We start from the raw sequence: 19,226 nt of genomic DNA, 5'->3' as shown, positions 1-19,226 counted from the left end.
TGTGTGTGTGTGTGTGTGTGTGTGTGTGTGTGTGTGTGTGTGTGTGTGAATGCTGAAAGGAGGAGGCTGTGCCCTGCTCTTCTTGGGAGAGGCGTGGGAACCCCATTCATCTCAGGAGCCTGGGTTCATTGTGGGGTACATAGCATCAAATGTGTCTGGGTGTTCGCCTCGGTGTGTGCGCGTATCTTGTGTGTGTGTGTGTGTGAAACAAAGTCCTGTGTGTCTGCTGCAATGTGATGTTCTTTGTCTTTCCACATCTTTTTCCCCCCTCGTTTTTGGATGACGTTCTGTGAAGATGAAGCGTTTATTAACCCACMCTGTAGATCAAAACCACATTAATGTTATTTCTCTACAAGATCTCTTTAAATCCGTCTGCGCTGCTGAAGATAAACAAAAACTTTACCACAGTCCGATTTGTTACCATCATCGTGTCGAGATGAAATACCCTTTACAAACCTGCCAATATTTTTATCAAATACGGCAACGTCCAACAGTCGGTGTGCGAGAAATGTGTCCAAGTCTAAATAATGATTAAAAACAGGACAAAACAGTGATTAATTCGGTTACACCTTTCACTGGTGGACCAACAATGGCGTCCACCCTTTTCAAACGCTGATTYAACTCGAGCGAGGGGCTCTGRGRAGGGTTTTGGACCCAGTAAATGTGTGTGTGGGGTTCTCGTGGGGGTGACAGTGATGAAGTAGCCCTGCAGAGTGTGAGAGTGACAGATGAATAGGCCCATCGAACGTAGGATGTAGGTGGGATGACTGGAGTTATCAGTGATGACTCACGCTGCCTCCACTCCTACCGTTTGGTCGTGGTCGACACCGATTTGCAGATTTCTCGACCTCGTCGACGGTCGAACACGAAGCGGTGATCGATGGAGAACCTGATTTATGGGCTGCAATTAAAAAACACGTCATAAAAGGCATTGATGTGAAGGGGTGGGGTGGGGGTGTGGCGCTGCTCTGTTGAATAACTACAGATAATTTCACTTAATCCAGAGTAAATTAAAGCTGATATTCCACTGTTTTTGACTCTTTTATAAAAAGAACGACCGGATTTCGGCTTTGCGTTCGGCTGCGTTTCGTTCGCTTTATCAAAGTTCGAATTAACGGAAAAGCTTTTGCTTTTTTCGTGACGAGAACGTAAAAAAACGCTTTAAAAAAGGTTGGGAGTCCAATAGGCCTGTCCTGGCTTTATTAAACCTACGTGGAGCCACGTGTCAGCGCCGAGCCATTTCTCCAACGTCTAACCTCCTATTCAGGAGAACAAACCAGGCAGATGTTAACGGAGACGGAGGGTTTGAGGATGAATCTCAACTTGAGAGTTGCAGATGTGAGTTTCCTGACGGGGGAGCGTGGAGAGGGACTCGCGGGGGAGCTCGGCCCTGTGCAGCAGGCCTCACCTGGCCCTAAGCCCAACATTACAGCACTGGTCTTCTGCTCCCTCCAGAATGGCTTCTCTTTCAAACACACAAAAGACTGATCCGGGAGAGGAACGCTCCAGACAGAGAAGAAGTGATCGGAACAGTTTGTCCAAACRCTGCGTTTCGTCAGGATTTTCGATACCTCTCCAACCGTCCGCTTAATAAAACGTCCGCTAACGACTAGAATTGGTGTTTAAACAAGATTCGATCCGTCCCACACACACAAGCTGAACTCCACACCCACTCACAGTCTCTTACCCACTCTGGAGCAGACATCTATCCGGGGTAAAGCTCCCAAATCTCCGTCGTTTTTCTGTGCCGGGCACATTGGGAGCTGCTGTATGCCCACATATCCTTCCTGTGGAGAGGGGCAGAGCTCGGCTGCAGTCACACAGCTCTGCACTCGTTGCAAGGAGTAGGCGGGTACGCCAACGAGAGACCCATTCAGTGTCCCACAAAGTATCAGTCTGGTCTGCCTCAGTGCCTGGGATTTTTTTTTTTGGCCTCTCTTTGGAGATTTACCCTGAGAATCAAGCCACCACGCTTCGAATCGCACCCCTCTCTAACCTCGGCTAACTGTGCCCTAATCCTCACAAACCAGCTCATCTTTCCTGTCCTCCCGCTCCGACTCTGAGGCTGTCAGGGCCCGCCACAATGGGGAGGCCATGTGGGTTTCCTATGGAGTCGCGTGCTCCTCCCGACTGGCAGTTAACAAGGCTTTGAATGAGGAATGTTAGCAAACAGAGCAGCCGAATGTTGGATGAATGCTACGCCAGGCAGCCAGTCAGATCGCAGCTCGGGCCCGGGCGTATGAATAATGGAGAGGACGCGGCAGGGAGGAGATGAGGCATGGCTCCTCCTCCTCCTCCCTCGGCCCCCTTTCCAGCTCCACCTGCCCCTCCTCTTATCCCCGCTCAAAAACTCGAATGCCTTCACGGGAGGAAAAAAAAAAAGAGCCAAAAGAGAGAAGAGGGAGAAGCGGAGTTCTGGATCTCTGCTGCTGCTCTCATGCAATCATAAAAAATAAAAAAAGAATAGATACATGCATGTTATCATGAAAGATTAGCTCTGAAACCATTTTTCCTCATCGTAGCTTGAAACTGTTCCTTTTTTTGGTCTCTTTTGTTAGTAATTGGCACCTGTCCTAGAAAAAGCCCCGTCGCTGCTCCACCCTCCTGCTCCCCTTTCACTCGAGACTGCCCACGAGAGGCAGAGGGAGCGCGAGGGGAAAAGAGGGTGGGGCGGAGAACCCGAAAGAGGGGACAGGTTTCCACAGATGGAAGGTGGAAGGCAAAGCAAAGAAAGAAGGGAGTGAGTTTTAAAAAAAAGAAAGAAAAAAAAAAGAATCTAAGAGAAACGATCTGTCGAAGTCGAGATAGGCGCTCAGTTTTCCCTGAGCAGCTGGTCCTGAAAACACATGGCCACCCGCCCCCCCTCCCCGTCCTCTGCTTCGGGGAGGACTTGCCAGAAAAAATGGGAAGCAAACCAAGAAACACGTGCTCGAGAGGCATCGCATCGGTGTGGGGAAAAAAAAAAAAGAAGGCAAACCTGATTCTTTCAAATCGAATTCACGCCAAAAAAAAGGGAAAAATTTYTAAAAATTTGAAACCAGCGGAGGTGGAAACACTGCTTTTCAAAAAAAAAATATCTCCAGAACGGCGCTGAAGAGGTTGCAAAGCAGAGCCACTTGTTGCACGGTAGTGAAGAACAGATCATGCAGAGAGAAGTGAGAGCAGGCAGAGGGTTAAAATCCTGGGACTGGGAGTACAGAAACATCCCTCCCTCTTTTGGCACAGACTAGCTAAAGGGGAGGGCCCGCCTGTAGAAATAGCAGCAGAGCGTTTTTTCCCCTCGTTTTTTTTTCCCTCCCTCTCTCTTTCAGAGCTGCAGCGTCCTAGTCTAGCCTCTTACATGTGGCCAGGACCCAGGGAGAGAGAAGAGGAGGAGCGACGGATAGAAAAAAAGATTAAAAAAAAAAAATCGAAGCAAAAAGAGGAGACAGGGGAGGGGGCCCGGAAAGGGAGGTGGCGAGAGCTGTGAGTGGAGGAGAAAGAGCTCAGCTGATGATGAAACACGGTCGCGTGGGAGGGTGCGCGAGCTCTACGCGTTATCATCACGACGTACGTGTGCACGAGGCGGGGAGGGCGTGTGTGGAGGAGGAGGAGGAGGAGGGGGAGGGGGGGAGCATTTCTCCTGAGGAGGAGAGTCACAGCAAGCCTGCAAAACTCACAAATGATTAAAAGATTCTGGCACAACTTGGAGAACTAAGTTTAGAAAGAAAGATTAACGATGAAGTGGTCAGAAACGCCTCGACGTCCGTCGTTCATCTTTGACCTAAAAACGCCCTTCATCATGGCGGCGGCGGCGGCGCTCCCTGCAAAGGCCGAAAAGAGCGGCGATCTCGTCGATCAGTGCCGACGCTCTTGTTAATGAGCTACACTGACTGAGTTGGCACGCGGACAAAGATAGATAAGCACCTGGGTGCGACCGCCGCTTCCCGCCGCCATGATTGCAACAGGGAGGGGGTGGGGGCTACAATAAAAATCCTGTAATATTTACCACAGAGTGGCCTCGGCATGTGCCATTACTGGGCCGGCCTCACTTTGTTGCAAACTGCAGCTGCAGAGCTCCTCTTCGTGCGAGCGCAGACAACCGAAATGTCGGGTAAGAGCCGAACGTTAAAATGGACTCTGCTGATGACTCGGCTCGTGTCCTGCACCCCCCCCTCCCACCTCAGTGTCCATCCTGTTCTGTCTCCCACCCTTTCTCGTGCTCTCAGTAGCACCGCTCAGCACGAGGAGGATACTTCGGGTGCCAGAAACCTCCCCGCTGGCAGCAGAAACACCTACCAGCCTCTGCATCTGCACGCTGAAGGTTACTCACACCCGACTTCCTCCCCGCCCCTGCTGTCCCGAAAAAACTTCTGTCCAAAATGCTGTAATGCCCCAAAGCTGCAACAGATTCCCCTACGGCACACACACACACACACACACTCGGAAAAAAAAAGGAGACAACTTCCTCTCTTTTGGAAGCGATTCCCCTCCCCTGCAGTCATCTCTTTCTCCAAAAAGAAACCAGAACTCAGCACAGGCACATTTTTTCTCTTCTCTCCCTAAAGAAGCAGGCATACAAATAAAGAGAAAGAGCGAAAGGGGTGGGGGGGGAGAGGAAAAACTGTCCGACAAAACGCCAGATCTCACGTTTGAGCTACCAGATTTCAAAGTTTTAGAAAGATGTGCACATGCTGATGCTGTTTTTTTTTTTTTTAAAGTGTTTTCACCGGAGTGAAAGTAGATGAAGAGCAGAGGGAGCAACTGAGCAGCAAACTAATATGGCTGCTTCCCTCTCACTCTCAGACGTGGAGGCTAAAAGAAAAAGGCGTTTTGCTGCTACCTCACAGGACAGACTGAGAGAGAGAGGGAAAATCTACAAAAAAAAAAAAAGAGTGCACTTGTCTCGCCGTTTCTCTCTTCAGCTTCCCACGGTGTCGGATAAAACTCGGCTCCCCCCCTGCTTTTTTGGAGCCTGGCACCGTCGGCACATTTAAAAAACTGTGTTTACCAAAAGGAAACTGATGATTTGGCTTCATTTATCGGGATCCAAGTGTCCCTCGATGAGAGAGAAGGAGAGAGAGACAAGAACTGGGTCGAGCGCAGAACAGTTACCGGCTCGAAGCCTCGTGACGTCACATCTCGCCACGTCCTCGAACCAATCGAAACGGCCGGGCACGGTGAACGCCGAATATAAATCCAACAACAATGTAAACAAACGCATGTTTCATCTGTCATTTGCTGAAAGCCTCCCCCCCCCCCACACACACACACACCCCTCCACCCCACCCTGGCTTCTTGTCCTCCATCTAAGACACTCTCTCTGCGAGGCAGTTGTTTACCATCGAACATGTGGCAGGAATTCAAAAAACTTGGCAGAGCCTGTTGCAGCGAGTTCATGCGAGGATACGACTCTGGTTTTGGCTCGGCTGCCAGCCCCTGACACTGAAGCCCTCTGCGCGGCCTCGCCCCTGCAGGAGCGGCCCGCGTAAGGCTGCCACTGATGAAACTCCAATATTAACAGCCCTCGTTTATGACATCTCCATAAGTCGACAACTTTTAAATCACCCCCCCACGTTAACCCCAGGCTGCGCTCGGGCCTCGGCACAGATTTACTGTCGGCTCGTAAAAAAAGCTCATTACCTTGCTACTTCTCCAAAGATGAGCAGTTTAGGCTTCRGAAATCTCAAAATTAAAATAAACAAAGAAGTGGGAGTCAAAAAGGACGGCTAGTCGACCTACCGCAGCCGGCGTTGCACAATCCGTGCTGCACGGTGGCGCCGCCGCAATCAAAGTCTCACAGTTAAGATCAATTATAACTCAATCTTAAGGTGAAACCGTGGAGCTGTTCAAAGCCAGAGATCTTCTAGGACCTGACCTCAGCGTCGTCCCAACCTTCTGAGTCATCCCGCAAATCCACCTCTGCAGACATTAACACACACTCTGCTCCGTGCTGCAGTTTTATCATAAATATAAATATTTATATCAGCTTAGAATACACAACACAGAAAAAAATCTGAGTTATAAATGCAATTTTTAAAAAAAGGTTGTTGCAGACAAGTAAATTATCATGTTTTCTTTAAAGAAAGTAAGATAAAAAATGACAAATGTCAATTTTTTTCACGTGCATTCAGTTTTAAAGACATATGTAGGCCTCTGCTGATGAAGACTTCTGCACGCACTGCACTTGTCTCGTTTAAATCGCTCCCTGCTGCACGTTAAATCCCCCCACAGCTTCCCTTTAAAGCGTTCTAACCCATTACAACAGTCTATACATTAACAGTGTGTAAAACACACACACACACACACACGCTTCATGGATCCGGTGACTAGCGCGGAGGGCCGACTCCGTCTACAAGGTGGTCTGCTGAGGGGCCCCTCGGCAGCACGCGCCTCGACAACTTCTCTATTACACGTGTGACCTCAAAGGTCATCCTCTGAAGGGTTCTGAACAAAGGCCACGACCCCGGGGTCAGAAGTGTAACGCCGGGGCCCCTGTGGCAAAAAGAGCGTGCTGTTTGCTTTGAAAGGTAAGAATCACTAACACGGAGGCCTAATAAGGATTAAGGGGCCATCTCCTTTGGGATGTCACTCCGGGGCCTCATACATCAGTCTCTATTAACCTTCCTGACCCCCGGCGGCCATTACGAGGCCACGGGTCACAGCCGCTYCGCACCGCGGAGGTGTTAAAAGCAAACGTCGAAGACAGCCGGAGCGCCGCTGAGCACGTGGACAAACTGAGGAGATAAGCACCTCGTCAAAGAGGCCTGAATCTTTGTTTTGATAACTTCTTCCTGTTTAGGCACCTTTGAACTCGTTGAAGTGGTTTAACAGATTTCACTGCTTTAAAGGGTTTAAAGCAGTGGAAAGGGTTAGAAAAAAAACCAGAAGCTCGAGGTGATAAAAAAATGCTACTTAAATAAAAAAAATCTGTCGGTTAAATGTATAAATTTAATCATTCCTCCACAAAAGAAGCAGGTGAATGAGAACGGAGGAAGAGATTAAAATTAAAGTCACAAAATGGAGGAGAGGAGGAGACAAGATGGCGGTTGGAGTAATTGAACCACTTCCATCTTGTTAATGACGTGGCATATCCCCAAACAAAATCAGACGCGATAAACTAAATGTCTTTATTTTTGTTTTGYATTTGTTTTTTCTTCGATAGAAGCGTCACCTTTCCATAAAGTGATGAATTCCTTTGGTTACTTACAAACACGTTAACCCTGCGTTCACCGAATGTTTGTTTAACTCTTGTTTTATGTCGTAACTAATCAACTGGAGCAACAAAAAAAACTTTTTTTAAATATGAAAACTAAAGATATTTTTGAAAGAGCAAGAAACAAATATGAAGTGAAATCTTTCAGTCAGCGTTTTTCACTTAAAAATGCAAATTAAATCATTAAAAAGATATTTATTTGTAACAATAATATTCAGAAAGAATAAAATATTACAACACTGTTTTGATCTGATGTATTGAGACTACAGTTAGTTTGCTGCAAACAAGTTAAACATCAGAATTATTTTTATTCATTAACTTTTTCCTGTTTTAGATTATTTTCTACAAACTCTAAATTAGGTATAGATTGATTTGAAAAGTGTTAATTATAAAAAAGTTTTTTACAACTTATTAAGAGAAAATAACAAAAAAACTTTTTTTCTGAAATGAATACTAAATAAAAACTTTTATTTTGAAAATATTCTGTATTTTTTTGAACCAGGAAAAAAAATACTAAAATTTCAAGTTTTTCCACTGGAAAGAATTTTAATAAACATTTTCCCTTTTGACTTTAGCTACTTTTTTTTTAATTAGATATGCAAAATAAAATCAGACATCTTTTAAAACATGTCATTATTAGATACTAAAAAAACATTTATACTAATTAAAGTTTAGATTAAAACTTTTTATCATCAATTGTTAAGTTTTAGGTAAACAGACTGTTTTTGCCACGTCAGCATTTTAAAGTAAATTTTTAAGGGTTTTTATGATCTCAGCAAACTCCTCAGTTTTTCAATTCTTTAATAAAATATACTATTTAATATTTTTAATAAATGATATAATGTGGATAATTTCACTTTTATGTCAAAACTTTTAGACATAAGAATAAGTCTGATTTTAAATTCCTACTTCTCCAAATTAGTTCGGTTTTATCCTAAAATGTATTTTTTTAAGACAAGTAATAAATACGTTTATATTAATAGCGAAATTAATCTTAAAGCAATTGTTTTACAAATGAAGAAAATAAAAGCAAGTGGGGGACATTTTAAATGCACCAAGTTGCTAAAACCTACACGATAAAATGTATATTTAAAAAAAAATGTTTTCCCAAATCGTGTTTATTATTATCAGCTGCACTTAGATTTTGACACATTTCTCTGATAATCATTAAACCACTTGCCTATGAAAAGTGAGCTGGTCCGTGAGGAGGGAGTCGCCTCGGCTGCAGAGCAGAGCAAAGGTTGGAGAAGAGGAGAGACGGTCTGAGCTCGCTGCAGACAAGTGTCCTAAACTGACTGCTTTTTAAAAAACAAAAATAAAATACAGAACCAAACAGAATAAATCTAGTGTAAAGCAGTTTTGAAACTCGGGTCATTAAAAAGGAAAATTAAATAAAAAAAACTACTTTCAGTCTCTCTGGGTCACTCAACAACTTTAAATCAAAGGTTTGGCTTTTATTTTTGCAGGAAGATTTTGAATCATACCTTAAATGCATCATAAAAAGATATTTAGTCTACAGAATTAATTTGAGCAAATAGGATTATGTCAATCTGGTCCATTCATGATAGCAACCAAAGCTTTCTGAAACCAAAAAAAATGCAAAGTAATTGGATTTATTTTCAAGGCTGTGACATTTTAACAAGAAAAGTATTTTAAACCAAAAGCTAATTAAAAGAAAACGCTTTTATTTTAGAACGTCCACGTGTCACACTTACCCCCCTCATCCTGTAAACACATAAAAAAGGAAAGAAAAAAAAAAAGCACACCTCTAACTCCCAGCTACTCCCAGCCGTCCCACATGGACCACTGATTATTTCAGCTCTTATCAAACATCAGCGTCTCTCTGACCGTCGCACAGAGCGGTACCACCTCTTAAAAAGGGCTCGGACCGGCTGTTGGTTCTGGTTTGATGACGCGTCACAGAGCCACCACGGCCTGGACGAGCCCCCTGACCTGGCTCGGCCCGGATAGGAACGTTTTGCACCCCGGCCCCCCCACCGGGACCTGAATGCAGCACACCAGGAAAAAGCTGGTGAAGCCCATCAGGATTTTTATATTTTATTTATATTTCCTTCATTTTTTTTTCATCTTATATTATTTTGAAAAACAAACTGGAAGAAGACTGATTTGATAGAGGACGAGTCCTGCAGCAACACACACACACACACACACACACACACACACACACACACACTTGCGTCTGCATAACACGTGGCAACAAAGCTCTTGAGTTTATTCACAATAAACCTTCAATATGTCCTCATCTGAGTTTAGCTCTTATCTTTTTAGCTCTTCGCTCGGGGTTTCAGTAAATCAATCCAAAACAGAAAAAAAGAAAAGCACCACCAGTGTCAATGAAACCATCTGCTCAAGGTCGTCCGTGTAATACGCCCGAATTAAAATCGGCACCAACAGATCAGAGCGTCTCCCAGCCTCTGCAGCCGTTCACTGAGGATAATATTGATTTATCTCTGGGTGGACTTTACAAAAGGGGATCTCCCGGCGCCATTTTAACTCTCTCTACATGTGTGAAATGATAAATCTGCAGCTCTAACCTGTCCTGTTTCTTATGCAAATGATCCCTTTGCATATTTTCGCACGGAGAGACAATTTTTGCTTTGTTTTGTCCTCGCTTATTTACAGCCGACCTCATTTTTAACCTTCAAGAGGCTAAAAATCTGACCTGAACCACAAAGTTTTTTTTTTAAATCAAGTGTTTTCCCTGTAAGAAGCGACTCATTGTGGTTTCTGCTCGGTCTAGTGAGAGGGAGAAAGAGAGACGCTGGCTCTCAGGGGTTAAGATGCTAGCAGTCATGTGCCTGTTGGCTGCAACAAAAGCCCGTCTATGTAGGATGCATACAGATAGAGTGAGCCTCATTGTGTGCAGCGTTTCACACGTCGCAGCCCGGGAGCTGCCAGGTCTGGCTCTCCGGGCCTGGCTGCAGGCCTAGCTAGCAGCTTGTAGCACCTGACGCTGGGCTCTGGCTGCTTTGCTTTCCACTTTGCTCTGCAAAGGCATAATGGAGCGGAGGTCCAGACAGATCAACAGAAACGATCAGACCCGGCCTCTCTGGAAACTCTCAGCCTGAGGAGGCTTTGACTTGAGGATGTCACAAATATATTTAACTTTTGCCTCAAATGCTGCAGAAAAACAACACAGATATCCAAACAACCAGAGCAGGATTTAATTACGTGTACCATGTAACTTTGTCTGCTGTATCTACTGCTAAATTTACATTTGAAAGCCAAGGCACTAAGAGGTTTTTTTATATTATGTACATAAGAACTGGAATATATTTGTCTGCCTTCATCTAAATTCAGGTTTTTGAAATCTGGTTCAAAAGAACAGTATCCATATTCGACATGGGAGATCTTGTCTTAGGCTTGTTTAAATGAGTTTTACTCAAAAGTCATGCCTTTAATTTACCTATCAGGAAATTTAAATTAACTATTTTATGAAACCTGACTGAGCAACAAGCACCTCTTCAACCAAACTTCTGTGCTTCAGATATTTTCTTGTATTAAAACAGTTTTTGGTCATAATTTACAAAAACATTTATTAAAAAATGCATAAGAATTTTAGGACAATAACTATTTTTTGTCATTTTGTTGTAAAACTGTTGTTACAAAAGCAGTTATACAAATAAAGCAAACTTGATTTTATTATCCTTACATCTAAAAATCAAATTGCTCTGAAAAAAGCAAACGCTTATGTTACTGGAAGTCAGACTTTTAGCAGTTTTATTCTATATAACGTGTGTGTAGTCTGTTGTGAGCACCTGCAGCAACAAATCTGGTGCTTTTGAAGAGTTAAGTGTTTAGGATTTTCAATTTCAGAAAATATTTATTAATATTTGTTCACCCTGCTGCAATGCCGTGACTGACTCAATTACAAAAGGTACACAATGTAGTGCAATAACCCTTTTTTATGTTTTAAGCATGAATTTAATAGAATAATACTACTTCTCTTTGTTATTTTACCATTTTAAGTTCTCTAATATAATATTTTCCTAAATCAGTTTATTGGCACAAAACCACCCACTGCTTGGGCTAAAATTAGCCGAGCACCAAAGTGTTGCATATTAGCAAACTTAGCCCTTTAGTTCATATTCTGATTAGCTTAAATTGTTACTTTTGTTTATTAAAGTAATTATGACACTTTTGTTTATAGGAATTTAAATCCATGACAATCCTAAAGCTTTTATTTGAGCATAAAACAGAAAACTTGTACTTTTTGTGCTGCGGGACGCYACATTAAAATACTGCCCTTAGCACTTTAGGTTGTTTGTCTAGATTAGCTTATATTAGCATCTTTCATTAAAGTAAAACATAWACTCAGAAATTTAAAATCTGGCATTTGAGTTTTTCAAAGAACATTAATTAGAAAAATGGTACTTACTTATGCTTTGCAACGCTACATTGTACACAAATTAGCACTCTAGCTTATTTGTCCATATTTCTTAAATTATCACCTTTACTCAAATTAAAACTTACATTTGACCCTTAATATGATACCTAAAGTTATACATGATTGATAACATTATATGCATCTACCAACTTTGTATTGGAAGATTAGGAAAACTTTAGCTTATTTGCTTGCATTAGCTTATTAGTACCTATGTACCAAGTAAAAATACTGTATTGTACTTAGTAATTTACAAACTTTAAAAATATAACATGTATTTAAAATTTCTATCAACAATAATCAAAGAGTTGCTACACACCGTCTTTAGTTTGGATGTGCTAAACTAAAATAATTAGCACATTAGCATTGCATTTGCTAACATTAGCCTGTATGTGTCGATTAGCAGCTTACATATTAGCAAATTTATCACCTATTTATCACCTATATTAGCACCTTTGTCTTCTCTAACCCTTGATGGCTGTTCATCCTGAGCCCGGTTCTACTGAAAGTTACTTCCTGTTAAAAGGGAGTCATTCCTTCCCACTGTCACCAGAAGATTCAACACAATCTTCTGGTTTCTTTAGAGAACTTTTACTGCATGCCAATGTTTTTTTTTGTACCTGAGATGACTTTTGTTGTGAACTGGTGCTATCTAAATAAACTGAACTGTAAAAAAGTAAATCAAGTTACTTGTCTTGCTGCGTGTGAAAACAAGTCTAAGATACAGAAGAACCCCRCCCAGCCCCTCAGTCACTCAGACAACCTGCTGCCATAAGATGTGTGTTAATTAAACTTTTCAGTACAGCCTGGAGAGTGTAAGCTTGTTTTCTGACCCTCCGCCCTGCTGTCACCCATCACAGACACACACTTGTGAATGAGATGCGTACACGCCACATGCTTGGGTTACATATCACCGGGACAAGCTGGTTGGGCGTGTGACTGCCACGGCGAGGGAGGGGACACAAGGGCGGGGAGGGAGGCAAAAACAGTTACCCTAGCATGTTAGTTTTCTGCCAGGGAGTCCCTATTGACCTGTTAAACCTTTGTGACTGGAACAAATGCAAATGGCGCTGACTTGTTCACAGAAAATACTAAAGAGCTATTCAAATGAGGCCCGGGGCCACAATGCGGCAGTGGCCGGACCCTCCGTGGAGGCTGGGCAGCCCCCCAGTCTGAGACGCAGAGACGGGGATTCTTTCTGCCGTCGTGCAGTTTATTGTGGTTGTCTGGTGGAGGGCAATCATCCACTCTGATCGCTTCTCCCCACACAAACATCGCACTTCTCCAGTAATTAGTCCACACCCGATCTGGACTCTGCTCTGAACTTTACAACATTAATTATCTAAGATTCTTCACTTGGACTGGACACCTGTGGGGCTGAACTCTTCTGGTTCYTCACAATCAAGCCGTTAATTTCCTTGGCAGGAGCCAATATGGTATCTTAATGATTAGTTCTGATTGGGTGAGAGTGAGACGAAAGGAATGACGAAATAGACAAGAGGCATAGAGAAGGGTAAAAAATATATATTACCTATGGATAAATCAAAGCCTCTCTGCTTAAGTATTTGATTATTTCTATTTAGTAGGGAGAGATTTACACACTAATGGGCTCTTTACGAGCTGCAGGAACAGAGGTTTTGCACAATGAGGGGATTCATATCAAGATAAGAGATTTTTCAGTCAACCCACAATCTGGTTAAGTGGGTTTCATGCATTATTACTTGTCTGCTCACATTTATTTCACATTCACAGGTTTGTCTCTCCCCCACATCCAATATCCTGTTTATTGGAATAAAACATGTCAGCTTGTCTGAGATCAGATAGAAACGTTCTTGTTCTATCTCTTCCCTCCAAACAGAGCGATTAGTGGGAGCMCGAGGATGACTCCAACAGCAGCACATCTGGACAACACCTGACGTGGACGGAAGCTGCCCACCGGACCTCCACTGAGCTGGACTGATCAAATGAAAGGTTTTATTCTGGGGAGAGGAAGGAGTGGGAAGCAGACCGACCACCGCCTGTCATCGGGGTCATCTCCCAATCAGAAAACTGGGCGGAAATGTTCTGACGGCTTGAAAACCGTTAGTATTCTCCTTCAGAATAAGATTAAACATGGACCCTTTTTTAAAAATAAATGCTGAAGCCCTTCTTTATAAGATCACCTGCAGAGGTCACACATGAGCCGAAACACTACAAGCAGAAGGGAGAAAAGGACACGTAGAGAGACGGAGGTTTGGTTTTCAAAAATTACCTTCCTTTGTACTTTTCTTGGCTCTGTCCCCGCATTGGAAACTGTCCAGAAGTCAAGAAAAGAGAAAAGAAAAATTCATGAAGAGAAAAACAAACAACATGGTGTGAAACTGCATCACTGAACTGTCGACATTTCTAAGAAAACTTTCATTCTTCTTTTAGCGTAGGTCACCCCGGATTGTCCTTTATCGGAGTCAAATAAATCTTAGTGGTCTCAGCTTTCAAACGTTTTCATAAAGTAACTGGGATTTATCTAAATAAAATACGAGGACAGAATGTGAGCCTGAGAGCAAATTAAGTCACATTTGTGTGCATTTTTTCTTTTACCTGCAGGTGTTACATCACATACAAATATGATATATCCTCCTAAAAACAACATAATGACTTTGGACCTTTGTAATAAAGAGATTTCTGCTTCTTCTCCTATTAAATAAAATGTAAGTGAGGCTTAAAAYAAAGAGCACAGGTGTTTAGGTGTTAAAATACTTCATAAAATGGTTCATTTATATGTTGTTTTAAATATAAAGATTTAATGTATGTGAAAATGGAAATAATATTGTTTATAAACCCACTTTGATAAGATTTTAAAACTGAACTTTTAAAGACAAAGTGAATCTTTTCTATATTTTTGGAAGATTAATAAGGGAAGCATCCTATTAAAAATTAAAGCATATAAAAGGATAAAATATTAGTAGAGTGATTGTAAAACGCAGGACAGCTTGAGTATTTAATTATGACAACTTTTAATAAGAAGTTTTTTAAAACTACTCTTTTCATTCTTGTTCTCAGACATGATATATTTTTATTATGTTATTATTTTGTTGACAAATGACTTGTTTTGCTTCTTGTATTAAAAAAAACATGTTTAGAAATAATACTCGCTTGCATGTTAGTGTTGGTTAAAGCTACAGCGAACTGAAGAGTCGCAGGTTGCAGAACGAAGGATTTTAACACTTTTTGTTGACTTTTATTTTTGAATTTATGAGCTGCAGATTAAAGTAAACAAGTCCAGATTCTCGTGGCAGCGCGGTCGTCCTCACAAATATTTTTCCTTGTCCTCATGTTGTTTTCCAACATGGAAAAAAAAAATAAAAAAAAGCTAAAGAGAGTGTTTGTTTCTGCCACCTTCCCCCCCCATTTGTCCTCCTCCTCTTCTTCTTTGGTCTGTTTTCAGTTAGTCCAGCCTGGGTCTTATTATCTCTGTGGATGTGTTCTATTTGACTCCTTCTTCCGATGCCAGCTCATCTTCATTCTCGTGACAAACGCTCCAGTATCCCAGTGTATAAACCTCGCAGGGACATGATACTCTGTGTGATTTTTGACCTTTCCCTGAGGTTTTCTCATTGAAAGATACTTACATGCTTTTTGGAATAAAACCACAAAAAAAAAAAAAAAAAACTTGTGCATTAAGGATCTGTTCGTCTAGTTGAGTAAAACGACAGTAATCTCTTGTGTTCTGTTAATACTAACCCTTTCACAAACATATAATAATCTTAAGGAGGTGGAAAAATTTTGCACCGATAAATCAAACACTAAAAAAACAACAACCAGAAAACAAGATTTTGCCGAGATAAATGATTCCTAAAAGTGCTCCGCCAAACAAGTGCAGTCTTCCAGGTCGCTGACAAAAAGACGTTTGTTCGTCGACTAAAAAGAATGACACCACATCTCTTTAATAAACCACATTAAAGCCCTTTCACATCGTGTTCTTTCACGTCTCAGAAGATAAAATGCAACAGTTAAAAGTGTTCACAAGCTTAAAGTAGCAGCTGACGTTCAACAAACAGAAACTGCAGCCTTAGAAGAAAAAACAAAACTCTTAATTTTGATATCTTTTCAAAATAAGAGGCACATGATCACTTTTTTTCAACTAGACGTGTTATTTTTGTCCTTATCTGCTCATCTGAGCTACGAATTTGCACCTTTTGGTGTTTCACACGAAATAAGTGTCTCGCAACCTAACAAGTGCACAAAAAATATTCAATAATATAAACGACAAGGACCCTTTATATTTGTTTTATGACTTAAGTGGGGCCTCAACCTCCACTTTGGGAACCTCTGACTCAGAAGGGGTCCACCATACCACCAAGCCAAAGACTAGTAATGGATAAAGGATCATTTCTTACCGAACCGCACAGAAAAAAAAGTCATTTAAAGTGTATCTATTTATAATATATCAATATTTTTATACAGCTGTGCCTTATTGGCACGCTTGATTCAGTTAGTTATATTTTTTTCCATAAAATGTGACCCATGCTGGCGAAATTAGTCAAAAATAGGACTTCTTCAACAGATCGCCATCATTTTTACATTCTCCCAACTAAAAAGCTAAAATGACACTTATCTAATTTCCCTTTGGGATCAATAAAGTATTCTTGAAATGTTAAAATCTGGTGATTTATTACCTTGCTAGTTTTATTTACAGGCATGCTGGTTTTAAACTCGTTTTATTGTTGGTCTAGAACAGAGGGGCCGAGGTAGACTGGAGGTGCAGGGGTCTCATAATACAGAGGATTCTGGTTCGAGTACTGGTCGTGTCGGGAGCAAAACCATCAACCTTTTTTTTTTTTACTTTTTTTTTGCAAAGTTCTGCAAATTAAAGAAGGGATTTCCCAGCATTACAGCAGCTGACAAAGAAAAACGGTTAACTTTAAAAGAAATTTACAAGTTTTAGAATTAAAAAAAGATGATCAAACCTGGTGGAAAACTTCAATTTAAAAGGTTGATTAGGAAACCTTCTGCTATTTTAGTTACGAGAATTTACTTTACGGTTATTTTTACAAAAAAAATCCATATTTTCATGGTTTTTGCAGTTCAGTTTGTGCTCATTCACATTCATTTTGCCGGCCAGGGTCACAAATTTGAAAACTTAATGGTGCTAAAGTGTCATAAGCTAACTATGTACAAAAAAGTACAATAAAAACTTCACAAGAGAACTACTTTTTCGTGGCTAACAAGAAAGGTTATTGATAGCTGATTGAGTGTTTATTTTTTATGAAAATCTTTGTGGTGGCGAGGAAATATCTCCTTCTAAAGAGTCRTTTATTAAAACGACAGTTGATTTACTTCTTCGAAGATAAATAAAATTCCACCCTTAACTACCACAAAACAGAAACTTAGTAGACAGACTGGGAAAAAAATATTTGAGTATTTGATCAACTACTTAAACTTGTTAAATGTAAAGTCAGATGATTTTTGACTGAAAATAGTCAATGCATCTTGATAAAAATAATCAATAAGCAATTTTTTTTATTCAAGGACAGATTTACTTTTTTTCTAATTAAATCAAATTTGTGACTGCAGAAAGAACAAAACGGGCTCTCTGTGTGGAAATGTCACAGCTCTGCTCCAAGACAAACTTTGGATAAATCCTCAAACATTAAAAATATCTCATATTTTGCTTTGCTGCCAATTAAATTTTCATAGCAGATAGATCTGGAGTTAAATATATTTTCAGTTTTTTTTTTACTACCGTACTGACACAAAACAAAGAAATTAAAGTTGTCCTGAAAATGCTCAGTGCTCACCTGCTTTCCAGAGCCTCTACGCAGCGTCCAGATCATCATCTGCATCGGAAAGACAAAGCAGAAAAAAAAATTATTATAATGGAGCAGGGATGTGAAACACCGTCACTCTGAAGTTGTAAAATATATCAGTGATTCATTAGGAGAGTTGGTTCGCAGCGTGCCGCTCTCCCACACTGTGTGCCGACACGAGCTGGAACAGGACATTCTTACTGAAACACTTCGGCTGTTTGGACCCAGACCAGATTTATTCAGATCTTCACTTTACCCACAAGTTAATTTTTGTTTAGAAGTACTTCACACACGTTGAATAAGAGATACGTTGTTTTATTTAAAAACAGGTGTGTAAAGAACCAAAAAAAGCCGAAAGATTTGCTGCTTTTTGAGGATTTTGAAGCATAAATAAAAACGGTTCGGTTCTGCTGCTGGGAGCTGGTGAGTGAGCAGTTTTCACACGGCGAGCAAAGGCAAAGAATTCAAGAGCAGTTCATAAAAACACCAGACTGCGTCCTCCACGTCGTCCCTACTCAGATATGTCTGTCTCACCTTAGAGATTTGTTTTAAATACATAAAAAAATGTGCCGGGTCAGAAAATTCAGCTTTATTTAGTTCACGAGTTTCACTCATTACTGTAAAATGAGCAAAAGCGATGAGATTATGTCATGCTGTTTCATGAATTAAACATGCATAAAACACTGATCTGCAGCACTTCAAGTCAAAAGGAGCCATTTCTGCTCGTTCTCCCAATAAACAAAATACGCTCAGACTCAGAGCCACAGAACATACTAAAAATAAATATAATGCAACTTGTTTAGCATTATATAAATACTAAAGAAATATAATATGTTGTATTATAAAATTAAAGTTTGGTATTTCTACATGTTAGGACAAAGTTCATTCCCACACCAAACTACGCACCTTATGAGTTTTTACTATATTTATTACTTAAGTAAAACATAACTTCATCTAAAAAATTAAGTGAATCTAAAAAGAAAAGACCAGGTTAGAATGTATTAATTTCCTGACCTGTGTTTATTTCAACTTTTCTGTTTTAATATAAGAAAGTTTCCCCTCAGCAGATTGAATAAACTCTGTTAAAACAAATTTCTAAATTGGCAAAAAGTCAAATAAAAAACTGACAACGAGCTACAATCTCAAACTGATCACTTTTGTTTAATTTACAGAATAACATGAAACAGAACAGAAAACCTCTGAAACTAGCACTTTGTGTTATTCAAGACCGTACTACTTTTAGTCGGAACGACAAATATCTGTTGCAGAGGAGACACGTGTGGCCCCAGAGCCACAGTTTGCAGACCTCTGCTCTAAAAGTACTTTGACTTTTATGGTGCCGTTACCTTTCTCGCACAGAAAGTACAACGAGGGCGGCTCGTGTTTTGTGTTTTCGCATCACTTCGCCTCCCGGTTATATAAAAACGCAGGTGGCCTCTTTCTGCTGCGAGGAGAACCGGAAGAACCAAGGAGCTCTGCTTCGTTTGCTTTCCACCTCGACCTTCTCTTTAAATAAATCCACTGTTTTTCTCTACAATCTCATTCGATAGAAATTAGATGGGGGAAAAAAAACGAGCAAAATGAAACAATGGGGTGAAAGAAAACTTGAATCTGAAGGTCAGAATGGAGAGGGTTAATTCCAAGCAGCGTCCTGGACTCCTTTTTTTTTCCTCCTCCCAATTCCCCCACCCCCTCTCTGAAATGATTCACAGTGGAAATAAAAGGCCTTTTCCCTGTCCTCAGTTGAACTCCACATCAGCTTCCTGTTAGAAAGGCAAGGAGGAAACACCCAGAGCAATATGCAAGTGTACACACACACACACACACACACACACACACA

The 19,226-nt window shown here is 41.1% G+C and overlaps 1 long non-coding RNA gene across 2 annotated transcripts in view; it reads right to left on the bottom strand.

Annotated features, from left to right (window-relative positions):
• The window catches only part of LOC106521821 (uncharacterized), a 26,949-nt gene that overhangs the window by 5,179 nt on the left and 2,544 nt on the right, over positions 1–19,226 (bottom strand). The window contains exons 2-3 of one of the 2 annotated variants that reach the window (XR_001310720.1): positions 17,378–17,416; positions 13,852–13,892 (exon numbers count right to left, since the gene is read on the bottom strand). This is a non-coding gene — a long non-coding RNA (uncharacterized LOC106521821). The remainder of the gene's footprint in view (positions 1–13,851; positions 13,893–17,377; positions 17,417–19,226) is intronic. The other variant, XR_001310719.1, reaches the window with a different exon arrangement.

Source organism: Austrofundulus limnaeus, unplaced genomic scaffold, assembly GCF_001266775.1.
Source record: "Austrofundulus limnaeus strain Quisiro unplaced genomic scaffold, Austrofundulus_limnaeus-1.0 Scaffold116, whole genome shotgun sequence".
Taxonomy (NCBI): domain Eukaryota; kingdom Metazoa; phylum Chordata; class Actinopteri; order Cyprinodontiformes; family Rivulidae; genus Austrofundulus; species Austrofundulus limnaeus.
Note: the sequence above shows the minus strand (reverse complement) of the source record. Positions and strands in the feature narration are given on the sequence as shown.